Genomic DNA, 21,371 nt, shown 5'->3' on the forward strand with positions numbered 1-21,371 from the left:
TAATGTAAGAGGGTTGCAGTCAAATGTGGAAAAGAGGCTCAGTGCTTATCCAGTTTCGGATCAGTCATAATTCCTGCACAGCCAATGGCTATACTCCACTGCAAGAGATGAAGAAAACTGAAATAACAAGTAACGGGCACTATTCTGTGAGTCTGGAGAGAGGTCTATAGCACTCCTTTTCTGTTATAAATTACAGCAAGGAAATGATTAAGAAGGGATTGGAGTTGATTTATGTTTCCTTGAAGCTTCTCCAAGGGAAAAATAAACATTCTGTGAAAGTGAAAGTTAAAGTAAAGTATATCATTCTTCTTCATATTTTATCAAATCTGTTAAAGCAAAATTATATATACGGTTAGCCATTTATCAAGACAACTCTACACTTGTGACTTGATTCATGGATAGGCCAGGTGTAAGGAGATACAATTTTAGCAGTAAAATTGTCTGGTTACACTGAAATCCTAGCACATTAGAAATTGAAAATATCAGTTGGGCAATTCATTTTTAGGAAAAATATAATCTCAGGATGAGAAGCAACAATTAAAATTGTTTTGCAAAATGATTCTTAAAGAGCTCACAAAATCACAGTTCAATGAAGTTCTTTTTTTTTTACTCCATTCATCCTTATATGCTAATTCCTCCCACAAAGAAATAAACTAACAAACTAGAAGGATTCTAAATATCCTAGGAGTGGGAGCTCTTTCTATCTATATTCTCTTACATAGTAAATATCTGAAACATTCATAAATTCTGAAACCATGGCCTTCTCTTTCCCCAGTGTCTCTGAAATTCTTCATTGCCCTCTCTACTCCACACAAACACACACTCTAGATTGTCAGGACCTTCTGTATCTTGGGATCCTTACATGTACAGAGCCTAGTGCACTATCTGAAAAACATAAGACATTCATAAGTTGCTTATTAAACAAAGTACATATATGTAGATTTATGAGCGTGTCTGAATATACATATACAAATCATTGCTGGAAAACCTTCCAGCATTATTACGTGGGTGCAAAGCATCTTCTGCATAAACACTTGACAGCTTTCTTCATCTTATTTTTAAAGAAGTATAAACACACTATACCCTTCAACTTGGATCTGTAATGCTATTTTTATTTTTCATTAAGGTTACTGGATTACCTTTTTACTTTCAACCTTCTTTACCATACTAGTGTGATACACACATGGAGTGTAAAATGCTTAGACAGAAAACCAAGTGGTGTGCTTGCAGCCAAGTGGGATGTGTGTGTGTGTGTGTGTGTGTGTGTGTGCATGTATGTGTGTGTATTCAGTGTGTTATCATCATTATTTCTCGAGTTAGAGAACACGGTCTGCTTCCCTGCTTGGTCTCTGTCCTATATTAACAGGTCTTTGCACTATCTGAACCCTGTGTAAAAATAAATAAATAAATAAATAAGCAGGGCCTAGTGTCCAAAGTGGATGAACCAAGTAGATCAGCATCTCTTTTGGATACATATACACTTAGCTTAGTAGCTCATAATAGCTGTAATTTTTTTTTTATTGTATAGGGAAACAATATTTGACTTAAAGGGCAAACTGTATTTAAAACATGGGAATCTCATTATTTTAAAAAAGGAGAAGTTTTGTACAGATGTTATTAGTAGACTCCAACTTCTAGGATTTAATAAAGCCCCTAAATAGACTCATTCTATAGAATTTTTAAAGGAAGAAATCAATGGAGCAAGAATAACATGTTATTTAGAAACACTCTACATTGCAGATCTGCCTCTTGAGTTTTATTATGCAAAGAAACATAGCTCTTGCTTCTCTCAGAGATCCTTATGCTAACTCATCAAAGTGTTCAGTAAAACATAGGTCTGTCCATTTGATAGGACCCAGTATTCTTGTTAGGTGACAGCTGTGGGGTATATGCAGCATACTTGTACTTGTTTTTCCTTTGTCACATATGATTTTGAGTTTTGCTGGAAATGGTAAATCTAACTTATTTTACCTTAAATGAGTCAATGATAAAATTACATGGATTGCTCTCTTTGCTTGGTAGTAAAAACAGATTCAGGTAACAATTAAGATTAGTAAATAAACAGGGGCACTTGGGTGGCCCAGTCAGTTAAGCAACCAACTTGGACTCAGGTCCTGATCTTGTGACTTTTGAGTTTGAACCCTGTGTCAAGCTCTGTGCTGACAGCTCAGAGCCTAGAGCCTGTTTTGGATTCTGTGTTTCCTTCTCTTTCTGTTCCTCCTGCGCTCACACTCTGCCTCTCTCTCTCAAAAAAAAAAAAAAAAAAATATATATATATATATAAACAATAAAAACATTTAAAAACATTAGTAAATAAACATATAAAAAGTGAAGATATAATGCAATACATTAAGTGAGGGGTAGAGCTCATCCTGAGAATTTAAGTAATTTCTTATGTGAATTTAATATATGCACTCCATGACCTATTTCATGCATATATTTAATAGATTATAGTATTTTGAATCAAGCTTATAAAGCATTAACTAGATCTCATAAAATGTGTATACAAAAGAATAATGTATATTGGAGTTTCTAATTCTATCTGAAGTGACTATATTATTATTCTATTGAAGGAAGATGATATCTTTTACCAGAATATCTTATGAATTCATTAATTTTTATTGCTGAAACATTTGATAAAAGTACTAAAACTTTAAATACAAGTATCATAGCATAACAAAAACTCCCTTTTGAATGAAAGACTTACTGTGGCTCAACAAAGCAATACTGTTAATAAATAATTTTATCTTTGATAATCATGCATAAATTCATAATTACTGTCATAAAATATTTTGGAAATTTTCTGTGAATGTGGCTAAATACTTTTTTATGTATACATCACTTTTCAATTTTGGTTAATTATAAAAACAAAGTTAATTTAAATGTATAATGAGTGGTGGTAGTGGGGGGCTGTCTTTAGATGGACACTGATATTCTCTGTCTACAATGATTTAAGACTGTCAAAACTATTCACTGTGAATCTACCCAAGTTGATATTTTGTGCTGTTTTAATCTAGCTGTATATTTACAGTGAGATAGTGAGATGTTGTCGTACTATGGCTATCCATGTAGGAAAAAGGAACTGGTTGTTGTAAGCCAATCGAATAATTTTAACACAAATGCATTCCTTTTTTTTTCCATTAAATTATCATTCACTTGTTATGTAGCAGTGTACTAGCTCTTGCTTCTCTTTTTTGAAAAAGTAACCATGCCGCAAAATTTCAGGTTTTAGGGTTAAGATTTGGTTCAAGCAAAAGTAAGGTACTTAAGGATATCAGAAGCCTTTAAAATGTACTTTTACAGAAAAACCAACCAAATTAGTAGATATATAGAGAAACTGCTTATTAGGTCTCATCTGTCAACAGTCATAAATGGAAATACTCAACATGACCTCATGAGTAGATTAAGAACACTAGGTAACAAATATCAAACTGCCAGGGTTATATCCTTTGGTATACACACTAGTGTTGTGTAGGTATATAAATCTCACAAAATGTATTGAAATAGCCAACTTCAGAGGAGATAAAAATGACACTTGTCTTAAATGACTTATAAAGCTGCTAGCTGGGTTAGTTATGGTTAAAATGTCTGTGTTTGTTTAGACTGAGGTTAGCTGAATTTTTCTATACTAAGAAAACTTTTCTTATCTTCCATTTTTTTCTTTTATTTGGGGGAGATAATGAACACTTATTGATTTTTTTCTATATTGGCAACTGATTTTCAAGGAAAACTGTATGAAATTACAGTAATTCATTTTTTGTCATAATGTAGAGGCTTACTTTTATGCTTATGTAATTTGCATCCATAAATACAATTTTTAGTTCTTTGAAACGAAAGGGAATCAGAGTTTGCATGTGCTATGAAAGTAGTGGCTGATTTATGTAACTAAGCCAAGAAAATCCTAAAATAACCTAGATTTTTCCCCTGTAATGTAAATCAAGATTATTCATCAACTTTGAGTGATAGAAAATATTTTAATGTTTTTAATTAAAGTGGATATTATTTAAATTCTGTTTAAAAACTTGGCTGCACAAATATGAAATAATAGAATATTTGGAACATCTGAAGAATTTTTATTAAAAAACTGGACAATGTTTATTTAATTAATACATGAAAATAATTTGAAAATAGATTATTAGTTTACATAGGAAGATGATGTTAAAAAATATTTTTAGTAGATCATAGGTACACATATCTTTATGTGGGCTAGACATGTCTTCTAGGATTCCTTGTATATAGCCTTAATTTGTTTGGTAATTTTTGACATCAAAAACCCTTACTTGTGTCCAAATTACTATTCACATTGGAACATAATGGAATATAATTTAGAGAGATTTTTTCGGACACAAATTATTTTTTTAAGAAATAAAATCAGAGGGGTGCCAGTGGCTCAGTTGGTGAAACATTTGACTCAATTTCAGATCAGATCATGATCTCACGGAATCAAGCCCATGTCAAAGCAAGGGGCCTGCTTGGGATTCTCTCTCTCCCTGTCTCCCTGCCCCTCCCACTGCTTGCACTCTCTCTCTCTCTCTAAAAATAAATAAACACTACAAAAATAGAATAGAATAGAAATTATTTAGCAACAGTCATTTTGAGATATACATTATATTGATAACTTAATAATGAATGCTTTATGAATAAAGAGATATATCATAGGTATCATCATTATCAGAGACCTTATAAAAAGAGAGGTCACATTAACCTTTTTTTACATTTTTCATTTCCTGACTCAAGTCTGTGCCTTGACAACATCATATAAAGATGTATTGATAATCTTTTTGATACTTTTACCACTTATCTGAATTCAAGTTGATCCATTTACCATCTTTTAAAACTTTTAAATACTTGAAAACACCTTTGGATAACCATAATATGTGGCTTTACAGAAGGCAGATACGTTATATTTAATCTTCCTATTATGAAGTTGTTATTAAAATTTCAAATTCACCAGGGAAATATTTTTCTTTTTTGTATTTATACTAGTTAAATATAAACAATATCATTAAATTAAAATGTAAGTCATTCAGGTAAATAATTTAAAGAGATTCACCTTTTTTATTATGATAAACTCATAATGATTTCCTAAAAGTTATGCGAATAAATAAATCAAGAATTTGAATTTTATCAGGAAATAAAGGAATGAAAATATTAAGAAAAAGAAGCCCAGGTACATGGGAAATTTATTAGAAATACAGGAAATACATGACTACCACTTATTCATATTGTCTAGCAGCTTCATGATTAATGTCCAACTTTCCTCTGGTCCTATGTATAACAATCATTTAAAGTGATTTTCTACAATTTTATTTTAATATAGTAGCAAAGCCTGATTTTCTGAAGTCAAGTGTGAGTTTACTTTATCATTTATATACCCTCAGTTTGCATTGCTTGGTTATAGTTTTGTTCTTATTACTATGGTTATTATATAATATGTTAAGAGTAATGAGGAAACATTGAGCACTTATTCTATGCCATACAATGAGCTCAGCATTTTTATGCACTGCCTCATTTAAAACTAGCAGCTACATAAATTTTTATCCCTATTCTACATATGGTGAATCACTTAACTAATAAGTGTTGGAACCAGCTATAAACTCAGTTGTGTCTAAATTTAGTTTCTTAACACTTAATACATTTTAGTGTTCAAGTCCTTTTTTCACTTTTCAGGTAAATCTTAATGACTGATATCCTCTACAAATTATCTTAAACTTACTTTTAAAACATTTCCTCTCTCTCTTGTATGCACCTGTGCTACAACTAAACTCTCCTCTTCACAGCAAACCTACACCGTATTTTCTCACCTATCTGCATTTATTTGCAGAATGCCTTGTTTCTTCATCATCTGCCCAATAAACACTTCAGAGCTTATCTCAAAGCCACCTTTGATAAAATTTTTTTATAATTTCCCTAATTGGAGTCCCCTTGGCATTCTGAATTTTCGTTCTCTCTCATTTGTGTTGAGACTCGCACAAGACCTAGGTTGGAAAGTAGCTCTTCAGATCCTTTGGGACCTTTAACAGAGTATTTAATTTTGCTTAGATAAGTTTGATTTTCCTCTTCCAAAGGTAAATGATTTCAGAAGGGATAGAGGAAAAAAAATATGATGTGGTGTCTACAGTCCCTACAGATCCCACAGTAATTTTTTGCTGTCTGCTCATGTCTAACTTCATAATGTCTATTTATTAATCTGCTCCTCTCCACTCTCATGACACAGACCTAAGCTGAGCTTCCTTATCTCGCACCTTGCTAATGCAATGAGGTCTTCACTGTTTCTCTTTACTTCTTTTTCTCCCTACTTCAGTTCACTAAACAGAGAACCACTACATCCCTCTTCCTGAATTCCTAGCTGTGATGATATAGTTCTGCACTGGGGAGAAAAAAAATGTTAAAATATTTCCTTTTGCATATAGGTTAAGTCCAAACTACGTTGAACCCACTTCCTTACTGATCGGAACTCCTAGGACTGATCTGCACATACTTTATGATCCAGCGAATGGACCATACTTTCCTGTTCCCACTTAACCATTCATTTTATCTAAGGGGCTCTCTCTGATTCTGATATAGACCCTCTTAATATATGTCCATCTTCTGGCCAAACTCAAAAACACTCCAATTCATGCAACATTTTCTATTCCTCTGTCATTTATGCTAGCACTCTCCTCAGAACTTCTTGTTAAGTGCACCAACCTCACCTCAATTGTTAGTTTATTTCATTTATTCTTTCAATACAGCTGAACTGTTCACATGCCAGACATTATTCTAGATTCCAATAGGAAAGTGAATACAAACTTTATCTTATTTTCCTATAGTACAATGTAAATATCACAACAGTTAATAAAAATTAAAAGATATTTTTTAAAAAGAACTCACACTTTGAAATGATAATAATATAGATTCAAATTCAGATGCTACCACTCACTACAGTGCAATTTTAAGCAAATTAAACTTTGTAAAGGACATTTAAAAAAATTGTCTGCTAGGGATATGTGTCTCATCCAGAAATGTTGCTTGTTTCAAATATTAGTTTATCTTTAATTCGCTGGAATGATTTTGTTCACTTACTCCTCCCCCTTCCTCACCTACAACTACACACAATTTATGTCCATATTCAGGTCAACTGACACCTAGTTTTAAAATATTAGTGTTCTTTCTTTTTCTCTTACTAAAGCAATGGAACCCTATGTCGAAGTTGAAGTCTTTATGTAAAAGAAATAAATGTCAACCCAGGTTGACATTAACAGAGATAGGTGGGGGTGGTAGGAGGGGAAAGCCTTACCCACTCACCTTCACTTTCATTTCTTCCCTGCTTTTCTCTGCAGACTCCAATGGGGTGTGATTCTTCAAAATCTTTTAAAAAAACTTTCTCAAGGTAAATTTTTTAAAAGAAAACTGTCTGCTACAGATTCGCCCTCCCTCTTCTTAGGTCCATGTCTTTTGCATATGTTTATTCACTTACTAACTGAAGAGGAAGAGCACCTGTACAGAGAGATAGACAAATACGTCCCCATATTCTCTCTGACTATAATAATTAGTTCAGACATAGGCGTGTAACCCACTCAGAACCCATATGTTACAATGAAAAATTTTTCTGGGACTTTCTAGAAAGCAGCTTCTGTTTTTCTGTGTAGGCTGGTCTGGGAGATCTAAAGCATCAGCAGTTCTTTTCATACCATGTGAAGCCCATACCTGAAATCAAGATAGAAGATGGCAGAACCAATATACAAAGAAAAAATATGGTCTATATTAATATGACTCTAGACCAAATTTCAGCTATGCTTGATCTGGTTCTAGAATTTCTATCTGTATGAATCCCCATATTCTTTTCCTTTTAAAAGGTCTGGAGTGCATATCCTATTACTCACAAAAGAAAGAGTCTAAGAGGAGGCTTCCTCATGTCTAAAATACACCTATTGTAAAGGACATTCACTTCACAGTATTTTGAGTTGGTTGCAAGATCTTGTGCAGTTCTGGGCACACTATAGGTGATTAACAAATGCTATTTTCCTACTGCTTTGGGTTGACAAATTTCTTGTCATGGTGTAGTTACTATAACTATAGCAGTTTTACAAATTAGCACTCAGTAAATATTTGTTAAAAAGTCGTGTACTTAGTAATGTTTCTCTGAATGCCTGTCTGGCATGGTGATTCTGCATAAAAGAGCAAAGGGCAATGAGTCAAGTCCCAGTTTGTAGCTTACTGAAAACTTCTCCATGGCTTTAGTGCTATGGAGATAAGGAGCTGCTATTTATCAACCACTTGTGTAACATCCTAAGAAGATGACTCAGTTTGAAGATATTTGAATCACTTGAGGCAGCTCAAGAGTAACACTGAGACTATAGGGCTTCATTTGTTGAGGTTTTCTCAGCGTCCTTTAAATTACAATGGTTACAGACGAGGCCATTGGTTTATTCAATCTGGGCATCTATCTCTATGGTTTGCACGAATCCACATTTCCTCTAAGTGCTAAGAAAAGAAAATTCACTAGGACTTTCCTCAGAGAGAAACTTGTTATTTCATTTAGGATTAGACTGAAACTTGTGACTGAACAAAACCTTGAACGCTGGGAATGTTATAATTCTAAGATTTAGAGAATCTAGTTTGTTTTTTTCTTTTCTCAGGTGGATTTCTTTATAAATCTCCTAGAATGTTTGTTTGAAATTTATATCTTTCATGAAATTCTGAAAATGTTCTAGAGACATTTACGCAGTGATTTTTATTCTGGTTCAAAGCAATGTGTATTGGAGTGGACATTTCATTAAATGTCTCAGGGTTTTTTTTTTAATGTTTTATTCATTTTTTGAGAGAGAGAGAGAGACAGAGACAGAGTATGAGAGGAGGAGGGGCAGAGAGAGAGGGAGATACAAAATCTGAAGCAGACTCCAGCTTCTGAGCTTTCAACACAGAGCCCACGTGGGGCTTGAACTCACAAACCAGAAGATCATGACCTGAGCAGGTTGGGATGCTTAACTGACTGAGATACCCAGGAGCCCCTAGGTGTCTCAGTTTCAGTTTACTACTAACCTAGTTTGTAGCACTATTGACTAATTAGTAAGGTTTATAAGTAAGTTAGAACCCTACCCACCCCATGGCTAATATTTCTCCAAAGAGTGTAATTTTTTTATTGAATTTGTCAAATTATAACACAGCAAAGAAGAGCTTCATCTGTAGTTGATATTCAGTATATTTATTAAATAACTTATAAAGCTCAGGAAGCTTTGGTTTTTTGTTCATTTTAATTTTGAGGTTTATTTTTAAATTTTTTAAGGTTTATTTAGTTTTTTTGGGGTGGGGGCAGAGAGAGAGGGAGACACAGAATGCAAAGCAGGCTCCAAGCTCTGAGCTGTCATCACAGAGCCCAGTGCAGGGCTTGAACCCACGAACTGTGAGATCATGACCTGAGCTGGAGTAGGACACTTAACCGACTGAGCCACCCAGGCACCCCTTAATTTTAAGTTTTAATATTGGTGCTATAGAGAAAGCAAATCATAGTCTTCTGCAAACAAGATATAGGAAAAAGTTCAAAACCAAGGATAGTGTGGTTTTGTCTTGATTTGTTTTGTTGTCAATCATGAGGACTGATGATTCACAAAACTGTGGGTAGCTGTATTGAGTGCCTTATCTCTCTCTGGTGAGAAATAGTTTGAGTAAAAACATCCTGTAACAAAGATGGCATAGAAGAAATCTAAATAAATATCTATCAAATGGAATACTGGAGAATTTTTTAGTGTCACTATCAGAGTAATCAAATCATAAATCTATATGCTTATTACCTGACGAGCATTATATAGGTAAATGTTTGAACATTCTCAAAATTTATTATTCAGTTGACTAGGAATATCAGTACATACTCAAAATGAATTAATAAAGAATTGTTCACAGTTATTTCTATTATGTTCAATATGTGCCACTGTAAACATTAATCCTATAGTGTAATTTTTGAAGTAAAACACCATTAGTTGTTGAAATCACAGCCATGATAGAGACCTTCACACAAGAGTGAGATGAAAACATGGCAAAAAAAAAGGATCTCCAAAGTAAGATCTAGATATGTTATCTGGCCAGTCCAGAGGCACATCAGTATTTTGAACAGAATCAACAACCACCAGCATAGATGTTCATTAGGAAACTCGGAACAGCATGAAAAGAACAAGACAAATGCCCATTCTTTTGGAGACTGAGACTGCCAGAGACTTTCTGTAGGGGTAGGAGGAGAGAAAATAAAGTATTTCATCAACAAGTCCAGATATGTGATTACACTCATTGTGTTAGCTGCTATAGATAGATAGATAGATAGATAGATAGATAGATGATAGATAGATAGATGATAGATAGATAGATAGATAGATAGATAGATGCTAGATGGATGTTAGATAGATGATATATAGATAAAAAATGGAACAAAAATCTGTATGTTGATACATCCCTTACATGTTCAATGATGAAATGTTTGTTTTAGGTACCCCCTAGGAACATTACGGTTATTCTTTTTTTTTTTATTATGGTTTAAAAAAAAAGGAAAATCAAACATATGCTTGTCATTGTGAGATGAACTGCAAAGTCATCTTATTTTCTCTATGACTCTAATATTAGCATATATTGTATTGTTAGGCATTATCTATTTCTGACAGGACCTGAAGCTTCTGAAATGGCACTAATCCATTTTCAATCATTTATAGAAAATATGCCAGACCATGGCATCAATAAATGCCTCTCAAAGAGCCAACTCATTTTGGCCACTACCTGGAGAACTTTCCTGACATAATCTTTAGATACACTAAAGGATATCTCTATAACTTGTTATGTGAATAACTTAACTTTGCGGTAATAACAACTGAAAAGTGTCAGTTGGTTACAAATCACTCTTTATGCACATATATTTTACACATGCACATATAAGTGTGTATTAAATAATCAGGGTTTGTATTGAGGAGGTGTATACCAGGTTGCCATGCATTCTAATTGGTTGGTGCCTGTGACCTATAAGTTGTCAGATATTTTTAATATCACTTCAAAAATAACTGGTGTTTATTAACTACTTAATCTGTACAACGGAATGTATCTTGTGCATGTTTAGCTTATTAATCATAACAGCCATACCAATTCCATCTCATGCATTAAGAAACAGATTCACAGGGTTCCATATGTGTTCACTCTTATGTGGATCCTGAGAAACTTAACAGGAACCCATGGGGGAGGGAAGGAAAAAAAAAGAGGTTAGAGTGGGAGAGAGCCAAAGCATAAGGGACTCTTAAAAACTGAGAATAAACTGAGGGCTGATGGAGGGGTGGGAGGGTGGGAGGGTGAGTGATGGGTACTGAGGAGGGCACCTGTTGGGATGAACACTGGGTGTTGTATGGAAACCAATTTGACAATAAATTTCATATATTAAAAAAAAAGAAACAGATTCACAGAAAAATCCAATGGCTTGCTCAACGTCACACAAGTTATTACATCATGAAGCTGGACACAAACCTGCATAGTCTGGTTGGAGTGCTGCGTGTGAATGTTCTTAAAAACTTTGCTCTGTTGAAGACACCCATCTGACCCAATTCCTCAACACAAGTACATACACACTTACTTCCATTTAACATTTCCCCTTGTGTGTGTTTGTTTTGTGGAGAGATTTTGCACAATCTATTGGTTGGTCAGACATATTTCTGAAATTTGTTTTATGGGATGTTTTTTGAGAGATGTTCATTGCTAATGTATAAACAATGGCTTATTGTGTTATAAGACATCAAATCAATTAAATTATATTGATTATAATGTATGTTTTATAATAATTGGGTGGTGCTATGTTCTGGTGGTTTCAATGCTTAAAAATTACTTCTGGTGGAAAACAAGCAAGCTCATTCCTCATTTTTATCATCATCTATGATCACTTCTAGGCCTTTTGGCTAAGATCAAGTGTAATACCTGTTCTTATCAGTTTAATACCATCATCTATGAGCTTCCTTCATGGCTGACATTGTGTTATATACTCTAAAAACATTATTTACACTCACTATAAAATATTACAGGCACAGGCTTTAGAAAGGATACAATATATATTTCAATTTCAAGTATGAGACAGGAACTACTATAATATGGATTTTCATTTCTAATCTATTATATCAGAGTTGATTGCTTGTCTTTTCCAAAATGTTACTTCGTATGTGATAATTAAGTACTCTGTAAAAACATTTAAGTATCTTTAAGATAGTGATTCATTATATTAGATTCTTCAATTTAATTTTACTTTTGAACCCTTGTCCAGTAGTGATATACTTTAATTCAATTCAGTTATCTTTTGTTCATTTAGTTCATGAATTATAGAATTGAAATATAATTCTGTGTGTTCTTTAGACTTTTATAATCTTTTTTTCCATGAGATATTGGAAAAATACGATTCTGTAGCCATATAAGATGGTAACTGGGCAACCTATTTTTTTAATCCTCAGCAAGAGATAAAGGATAATTAAAAGGCAACATATGAGTGATTTTAGATGAAATGCTTTTGTTGAATGGTATATTCATTTTCACCATAAACACATCCAGTACAATAAGCTGCTCATTTATTTGTATGTAACAGTTGTTATTTTCTTGCTAGTACATTGTAAACATAAAAGAAAAAAAATAAGTATAGACTTTGGCCCACTTAGAGATAAATGTAAAAAACTTCAAACGGACAGATGGAGCTCATAGGCAGAAAATCACTTCAGATGCCTCAACGTTATCTTATTTTTATAGACAGCTATTTGAGTTAAATTTCCCTACACCCACAGACTTTTAAAAGCATTTTTCTTCACCCTCCTTGATTTTAATGAAACTCCATTCCCCGTATTGTAGGCTATTTTTGCACACATGCCTTATTCTAAACAGCCTTGATGTGCGTGGGGCTGAGGGAGCGAGTTGTTTGCCTTTGCCATTTTTGCCCACACAGTCATTTATAGACAATTGGTCCTCCATCACCAAGACAAAAAGGCAAGTGCTCCCCTTCAGAAATGTATAATCCCCTTAGGGTGCCTGGGTGGCTCAGCTGATGAAGCATCCAACTTTTGATTTCATTTCAGCTCAGGTCATGATCTCACGGTTTGTGGGATTGAGCCCCACATTGGGCTCCATGCTGGCAGTATGGAGCCTGCCTGGGATTCTCTCTCCCTCTCTCTCTGTCCCTCCACCACTCACACTTGCTGTCTCTATCTCAAAATAAATAAACATTAAAAAAAAAGAAACTTGAATGTAGATTTAAACACAAGACAAAACAAAACTTCAGTTGGTACTTTTCTCCCCATCCCACGTCTTGCCATGTGACTTCTGCTTATAAGTGGACTTCTCATCCACCATCTCACTTCACGCTTTCACAAGATCAACCAGTGCTGTTGATTCTACTCAAAAATATATCCTAATTTGTCTAATTGACCCTAGTACTCATATTGCATTTAGAATCAAACCAATGCTTCAAATAGGACAGTAACACACATTATCTTTGGAAGAAATACTAGAATGTTTTTCATGGCATTAAAGACATTTGTGACCTAGGTTTTTCATTTTTTTTCTTCATCCTCCCCATCTGCTACTTCCTAATATTCATCTTGTGTTTCACACAGACTGTTCACAGTGCCCCTACTATTCCAGGCTCTCTTATGCTGCAAGGTCTCCGTGCCTAATCTCATCTGTTGAAGCATTTCAGCCCTTGATAATTGCATTTTCATAGAATTCTATGCAAGTGTATATGACAGTAGAACTCAGTTTTCAAAAATTATTTGTTCACATATTTATCTTCCCCATGAGAATAAGGTTCCTAGTAACAAACAGAATCATAATCGTTGTACTGTTTTCCCTAGCCCACAGATCCTTGTCTGGCACAGGAATGCTCAGTTAGGGAATGATTGAATGTAATTAGTGGAAGCCACTTGCACATATTTCAGAAAGTTTCTTCTGCAATCTTGAAACCAGTTAGGGGAAGGCTTTACTTTCCTCTATAAGAGCCGGTAATTCTTATTATTCTTAGTAAACGCAATGTCCCAATTTTTTTGATGGACGTAATCCGACCCTTGAAGACAAACATAGGCACAGGTGGAAGATTCTGATACAGAAATCATTAACTCATGTGTTTCAACCAAGTTCTTCATCACTGAGTGAAATAGCTTAGTATATAAACATTGTTTAATTCGTTATGGTAAGGGCTATCACAGAGGTAATGCCAACACGTTTCTATTAGAAGTGAAGGACACAACCATTTTGGTCAAGTCAGACAAGTGGCAGTAGCAGTGATGTGTTCAGTCAGTTTTAAAGAAATAAAGAAGGCAAAGCTTGTAACGTGAAAACGCTAGCAGAGTTTGCACAGAAATTTGAACATCAGCTCACCCCTTCAGTAAACACTGAGGAATGCTTAGTTTCTTACATCAGGCAAGTGGGCCGTCAATAGCCAAAATCCCCCAAAGAGTTGGAAGAATCTAGGAGGGTATATAAATCCCTTGAGAGTCGATGGACGAAACAAAAGAAGGGACTTTTATAGATCTTCATTCTCTCTTCAGGGTTATCGTCAGCAGTTCTCTTATGGGGACTAGTGGGCTGATAAAATTGTTCCTCCAACTGAGAGCCGTCTGTTGTATCTTCTGCATGAAGTGCTGACCAATACAGACGTGTTCTTAAATCTTTGACTTCATTAAAAAATAAGTGGCTTTTTGCTTATGTCTGTTGGAGAATTTCTATTAATCAATCTAAGACAACTACAACAAGTTCCATGGCTAGTCATACTAAAGAAGGGAGAAACATGAGGACTTATTACAGATAGAGGAAATATCATGTAAATTAAAAAAAAAAATTTAAATGGCATGCTAACTTTTATAATCAGAAAATAAAGTGCACTTAAAAAAACTATTTTGATTCCTTTGGGGAAGTCTAATTGTTTCTGAATCGTAGAAGCATAAAGTGTTGCATTCATTGACCAACATGAATAGGTTTTTTGAGAGTTGCCAAGGAACAGTCTAATTTTGACAGTTTACTATGAGGGCTGACCTTCTGGTTTAATAAAAATTTATTGCTTCTATTGAAGTTTTGTCACCTTCACAATATGGCTTATTATAACTGGGCGTTATTTTTACATATCATTTATATGCACGTGTCTTATTCTGGGTCTTTTGTAAGGCAGACACTAAGCAGAAATTTATTAGGAGGAACACCTGTGAAAACAAATGGGGAGGGAGACAGACAAGGCTGGGGGTGTTACCTGACCCTGTGCATGTCGGACCCTGAGTGAAGAACAATGAAAAGAAAAGGAAGTCAGTTTGGATGAAACATCCTAGACTGCCAGAGATCTGGAAGATTTAATAGTGCTCTCGGAAGTCCTAGAGCCAAAATCCTCATTCAGAGACGCCTCGCCTCTAGAGGGAATGGGTCTGCTTTATTATCAGTACTGGACTGGAGCACTGGCTCAGAGCAGCCTGTTGAAAACATGGTCAGGTCACAAATGCATCTATAGATTTCAAAGCACAGCAGCCAAGACCCTCAGTCAATTAGGGTCCCCACAGGAGAAGAACGGATGATCTTATTTTCATGGCTGACACAGCATGTAACATGGATCTTACAGAAATCAATAGTCAGCAAGAGTTTAGTAAAATTAATTGAATTAAGTTAAATTACAAGTAATAATAAAAATGAGGGCGATATTTTCCTAAGGAAGCATATTGAGGTCTAGGCAAAAATTTAAAGTTAACTTCTACTCTAGAGTATTTAGTTTCCAAGTTGGGAGTTTTGTAATGTTTAGCCAATCTTTATTTTATATGTTTACAATGCCTGCATATTAGTGATGTTTGGTTTTCTGCAGTAGATAATGCATTGTTTATATTTCAATCTGAACAATAGATTTAGATCTTTAAATCTATTGTCTGAATCTTTGACATAATTTATACTTAACATGATATTTGGTTGAGAATACAAGTCCTTTCAAAAACCACCTTTGGAAGGGGCACCTGGGTAGCTCAGTTAAACTTCTGACTTCAGTTCAGGTCAGGAACTCACAGTTCATGGGTTCGAGCCCTGTGTCAGGCTCTGTGCCAATAGCTCAGAGCCTGGAGCCTGCTTCAGGTTCTTGCTCCTTCTCTCTCTGCCTTTACCCTGCTCACATTTTGTGTGTGTGTGTGTGTGTGTGTGTGTGTGTGTGTGTCTCTCTCAAAAATAAATAAACATATACAAAAATCTTTTGTTGAATTCTCTGAGACAGTTGGCAATCATTTTAAGTGTGGCTAGAGACCATTAGGTAACTAAGTAAATTTTATGTGAAATTATTTTCAAGGTCCTCATAGCTACAGATCAGAGAAAATATGGTTGTTTTAGTCCTCTCAATAAGTAGAATAAAAATTTACCTTCTTCTATTGAAAGATATGTGCCCTCAAGCTTGGAAAGGGAAAGTGGAATGTGGTAGAAGTGAACTTGGAATAATTCCTGTACTAAAAACACCCACCTTCATACACATGCCTACAAGGACTGTCTCTCATTTAAAACTCACATCAAATTGTGTCTGTTATTTTTAAGGATTTTTTCCATATTTTTTTCAGTATCATTCTGTAGCTGCATCTATATTACTCTGTCCATTTCCTGTGTTCTTCAAACTGATTATGATTATAGCTACTGTAGCATTTATCATATTGTACTTTATATTAGAGAGGTTTTTTTTATCTTTGCATTCTAGACATTATGTTGCTGGAAGTAAGGTAATAGAATTTTGTTAAACTGTTCACTTATTCACTTATTGCAGTACCTAACAGACAATGTGTTAAATAAATATCATTTGGGTAGAATTTATATGTGTACATATATATACAATTAAAATACACATATATACAGACATGCATACATACAAACATACATATCACAACATATATATAAGTATATATAATATATAACATATATATCATATCTATATATGTTAATCAATTTTAGTAAATTTAATATCTGCCTATAATAAAGAATATGTAGATACAAAAATGTTTATAAATTACACAAAACAAATAATATTGTGCAAATAGTTTAGATTGAGATACTACCTAGAAAATGGTAGATTTTGAAAGTATTTGTTTTCTGGAATTTTCTGTTGGTTTACAATCTTCAATCATTCTTAGTTACTCTTTCCTTCTTTCTATGCACTAATTAAAAAAAAAAAAATATATATATATATATATATATATATATATTTCCCACAGTAGTTTTAAGTTCTACTCATGACCATCTCACTCCTGAGAGAGGAATAGAATTTAAGAACATAAGACCTAATCCAAGATCCTCAGTAAGCGAGCTGTGTGACTTCAGGTATATCCTTTAATCTCACTGGGCTTCAAGATTTTCATCTGTAAAATGAAGGGATTGAACCAGATCATCTCTAAAGTCTCTCCAGTTCCAAAGCAAACGCCAAGGTCTTAAGATTGTCTCAGACCAGAACATCTGGCTTTCTGCTTTTTTCTCTCTAATGCCTTGTGGTAGTATATAAGAATTACAAAATATTAATCATTCTCCCAAAGGAGGCCAACAGTCTTTGGAATATGAATTTCCCGGGCAATTAATACCAGTTAAAATACAATACATGATTATTCAAAGATCTATGAGATCTATAACACAGCCCAGCTCGCCGTATTGTCAAATATAGCCTTAACTACAGATAAATCCTTGCTAGGCTCAGCCTATTCTTGTGGCATTGTACAGGAAGAAGACACATCCCCAGAATCTTTGGATTGGTATTTGACATACTTTGATGTAACTAATATCTAAATAAGGAAAATTTGAACATTAAGTCAAGATACCAACATTTTATGAAATATAAATGATTTTCTTTCCTAGCTACAGTTTTTTTCTCACTTTAGTGTCTGCCTCTAAAAAAATTTCCAACATTATATAACCTTTTTTTTCCTTTTAAAATTTGTAAAATTGAAGCTCATGTGCAGAGTGCATATCTGCAAAGATTCAAAGTCATGTTCTGCCATTTTCTGACTTAAACTTCCAGTCTCCACACTTAGAGACTATACATTTACAAAATCTTATTAGCATACTGAGTCCTAGAGAAAACAGGAAAGAGAAAGGATTTCCTTTATATGCATATATAAATATATAATACATATATTTATATAAGTATACATAGCCATATATATATAGTCATATATAGTCATATATATAGTATATATATATATATATATATATATATATATACACACACACACACACATGAATAAAGAGATAGAATGAGAAAAAACACAAAAGAAAACCAATAAATGTGTTTAAAAATTTAGATAAAGGGGGAAAAAAAGTATAAGCTTTTCTTCAAATGAAAATGCAAGTCGTCTGCAGAAACTACTTAGGAAATTTTCTCCCTGCCACGCAAAAATTAAAACCTTAAGTAGGGTAGACTATTTGCCTTGAAGACACTATATCATTTACTGTCATCCCCTATATCCCAGTAAACATCCAGGAAATGTTTTGATTAAATCAACACCCTATTTCCAATGATAAAATAATTATATTAAAGTTACCTTAAGAATTATTCTTACTACATGGATAATCTGGGCAATCTTTCAACATCAGTAAAGCTTTATCTCCTCTCTATCCTCCAACTGATGATAAACCATATAAAATACTAGAAAGGTCAAACCCTGTCCACTGCCTCAGGTCACTTTCAGGTTGACTTTGGTTCAGCTGCTGATGTGTCCATGCTCAGGACTAAGGCATCATATCTGGAGAAGAGAGTATTTTCATATTGACCTATACCTGTCCATTTATACGAATGATAGGATTCTCATTTCACTAACGTCTTAGTCTTGGTAAATTCAATCTAATAGTGAATGAAAAATAATCTAGAGAAAATACTGCTTCTTCAAAAACAGTAGACATAAAAATAAATATATAAGGCCAATGAAAGCAATTAAGAGAGTTATTTACATTATGAAAAGACTCAGTTAATTGTTTCTTAAGGTAGAATTTTTTTAAAGCTCTTTTTTTTTCTTTTATGTTTATTTTTGAGAGAGACACAGAACATAAGTATGGGAGGGGCAGAAAAGAGAGAAGGAATCACCGAATCCGAAGCAGGCTCCAGGATCCAAGCTGTTAGCACAGAGCCTGACAAGGGGTTTGAACTCACGAACCATGAGATCATGACCTGAGGCGAAGTCAGATACTAAACCGACTGAGCCACCCAGTTGCTCCTTAGGGTAGAATTTCTGAGATAAATCATGACATATTTTACCAGAAATGATTCTTTACATCATTTGTCAGGATACTTTCAGGAAGTACTTAATGAAAGAACATAGTATTTTATTTCATACTGAATTTAAAGCTAAACACTGTTTATTTATTTTTTTACTAGCCAAGACATGATCTTGGAAAGAACTTTCCTTATGAGGGAAGTGGTGATTGCCCCATATGCCTTTGAAATCTGTTTCGTGTAAAGAAATGGAGTTTTGAGTCTCATCAATTTTTAAACACAAAGAAGTACTTGACATACTGTAGTGAAAAAAAGTTATAGTCCCTCATTATTAATTCACAGATCAGCTGTTCAAGCAAAATTGTTTCTGAATTTATAGCAAACTAAAAGGAGCATAAAAATTATTTCTTCCTTGTGGTCTCCATAAACAGCTTTAACAGGGACTAGGTAATAAGTGCAGTATAAATGCCTTTCCAAATAGATAAGCGAAGCTGTGATTGGATTGTAATATGCTGTAAATGTGTTTTCAGGCCATAGGTCCTTTCCAAGGCAACACTCTGGCCTCTTTCATACTCTCTTTTTCTAAAAAAGAAATGTGTCGCATTATGGTTGATTTATTTTTTAAAAATAAAAAACATTCCCCAGGGCACTTTGAAGACTAGGATTTAGGTATCCTGTAAGGAATATTCAAATCCTTTCCTTTTTTTTTTTTTTTTTTTTTTTTTTTGGTGGTTACACAGTCAGAGGAAGTCAAGGACAGGCAATATAGGCAGTCCTAAGACCCAGTCCAGATGCTCAAATGCCCTCAGCTATGCTGGACCTCCACACTTTTACCTCAGCCCCTGGGATCCCTAGCTTCACTTTCTGTGGGATAATTCTAAACCCAAGTAATTTCTGGATTAGTCCAGGCAATCTAAACAAGAAAATTGGTTCTGGACTCCTAATAAAATTCTCATTAGCTCAGCAGGAAAAACTAGTTTTCCTGTTCAGAAACCTCATGCATCTCATTAGACCAGCAATCATAGTAATAGTAGAGCCTCTTCATTATTTTGTGCCAGGCAGTCTATTAAGTACTTTACGTATAACATTTACAGTGTTCTCAATAACCCTTCAAATGAGGGATTTATAGACATTAATAGAGAATGAAATGTGGAAATCATATAATGCTAACCAAAGAACAGCCTGCTGGAGGCTGAGCAGAGCCTTACTAAATGATTCTTAGATTTGATAACAGAATTCAGGAGTTAGACTCTAATTTCAAGGCCTGGAGACTAATACTTTTTTTTTTTTTTTTTACATTTGTTTATTTTTGAGCGACAGAAAGAGACAGAGAGTAAGCAGAGGAGAGGCAGAGAGTGGGAGACACAGAATCAGAAGCAGTCTCAGGCTCTGAGCTGTCAGCACAGAGCCTGACGTGGGGCTCGACCCCACCAACCGTGAGATCATGACCTGAGCCGAAGTCGGACGCTTAACCCACTGAGCCACCCAGGTGCCCCGAGGAGACTAATACTTTGAAGTACGCAGGGATGACCAGAATCTAAGCACGACCTCTAGCCCACTAAAATACATAAAAGGTCAAATAAGACATTAGAATGTAAACTGATTGGTAATAAGCAGGGTATGCTTCTGAAAAGATGATATGGATTGAAAAAAAAAAAAGTGAGAGAACAATCAAAGCAAGTATTTAAGGTAGAGGGAGCTGGGTGCAAACATACTGAATAGAAATCTTTGGGCATATTTGAGGAGCAGCTTGGAGACCTCTGCAGTTCTGGTGGTAGGAGATGAGTTTGAATAAGTAGAGCCATTGGCATATTACTCTGAGTGTGATAAAAGCCATTAAAAGTTTTGATCAGAGATGAGATGAAATCTGATTTTCACTGGGAAAGTGCACAGTTGTGGAGATTATGTTTTAAGAAGACAGGTGTGGAGATCAGTTAAGAAGCTAATGTAGAAGTACAAATCAAAGGGCAGGATCTTCCTTGGGGCGCCTGGGTGGCTCAGTGTTAAGCGCCCGACTTCAGCTCAGGTCATGATCTCACGGTCCGTGAGTTCAAGCCCCGCATCAGGCTCTGTGCTGACTGCTCAGAGCCTGGAGCCTGTTTTGGATTCTGTGTCTCCCTCTCTCTCTGACCCTCCCCCATTCATGCTCTGTCTCTCTCTGTCTCAAAAATAAATAAACGTTAAAAAAAAATTTTTT

At 34.6% G+C, this 21,371-nt stretch overlaps 1 protein-coding gene and 1 pseudogene across 1 annotated transcript in view; both read left to right on the forward strand.

Moving 5' to 3' along the window:
• FSTL5 (follistatin like 5) overlaps positions 1-21,371 on the forward strand; it is a 793,609-nt gene that overhangs the window by 741,770 nt on the left and 30,468 nt on the right. The gene's annotated exons all lie outside the window — the stretch shown is intronic.
• LOC122218862 lies at positions 11,881-12,009 on the forward strand (annotated as a pseudogene).

This window comes from Panthera leo, chromosome B1 (genome assembly GCF_018350215.1).
Source record: "Panthera leo isolate Ple1 chromosome B1, P.leo_Ple1_pat1.1, whole genome shotgun sequence".
Classification (NCBI taxonomy): Eukaryota; Metazoa; Chordata; class Mammalia; order Carnivora; family Felidae; genus Panthera; species Panthera leo.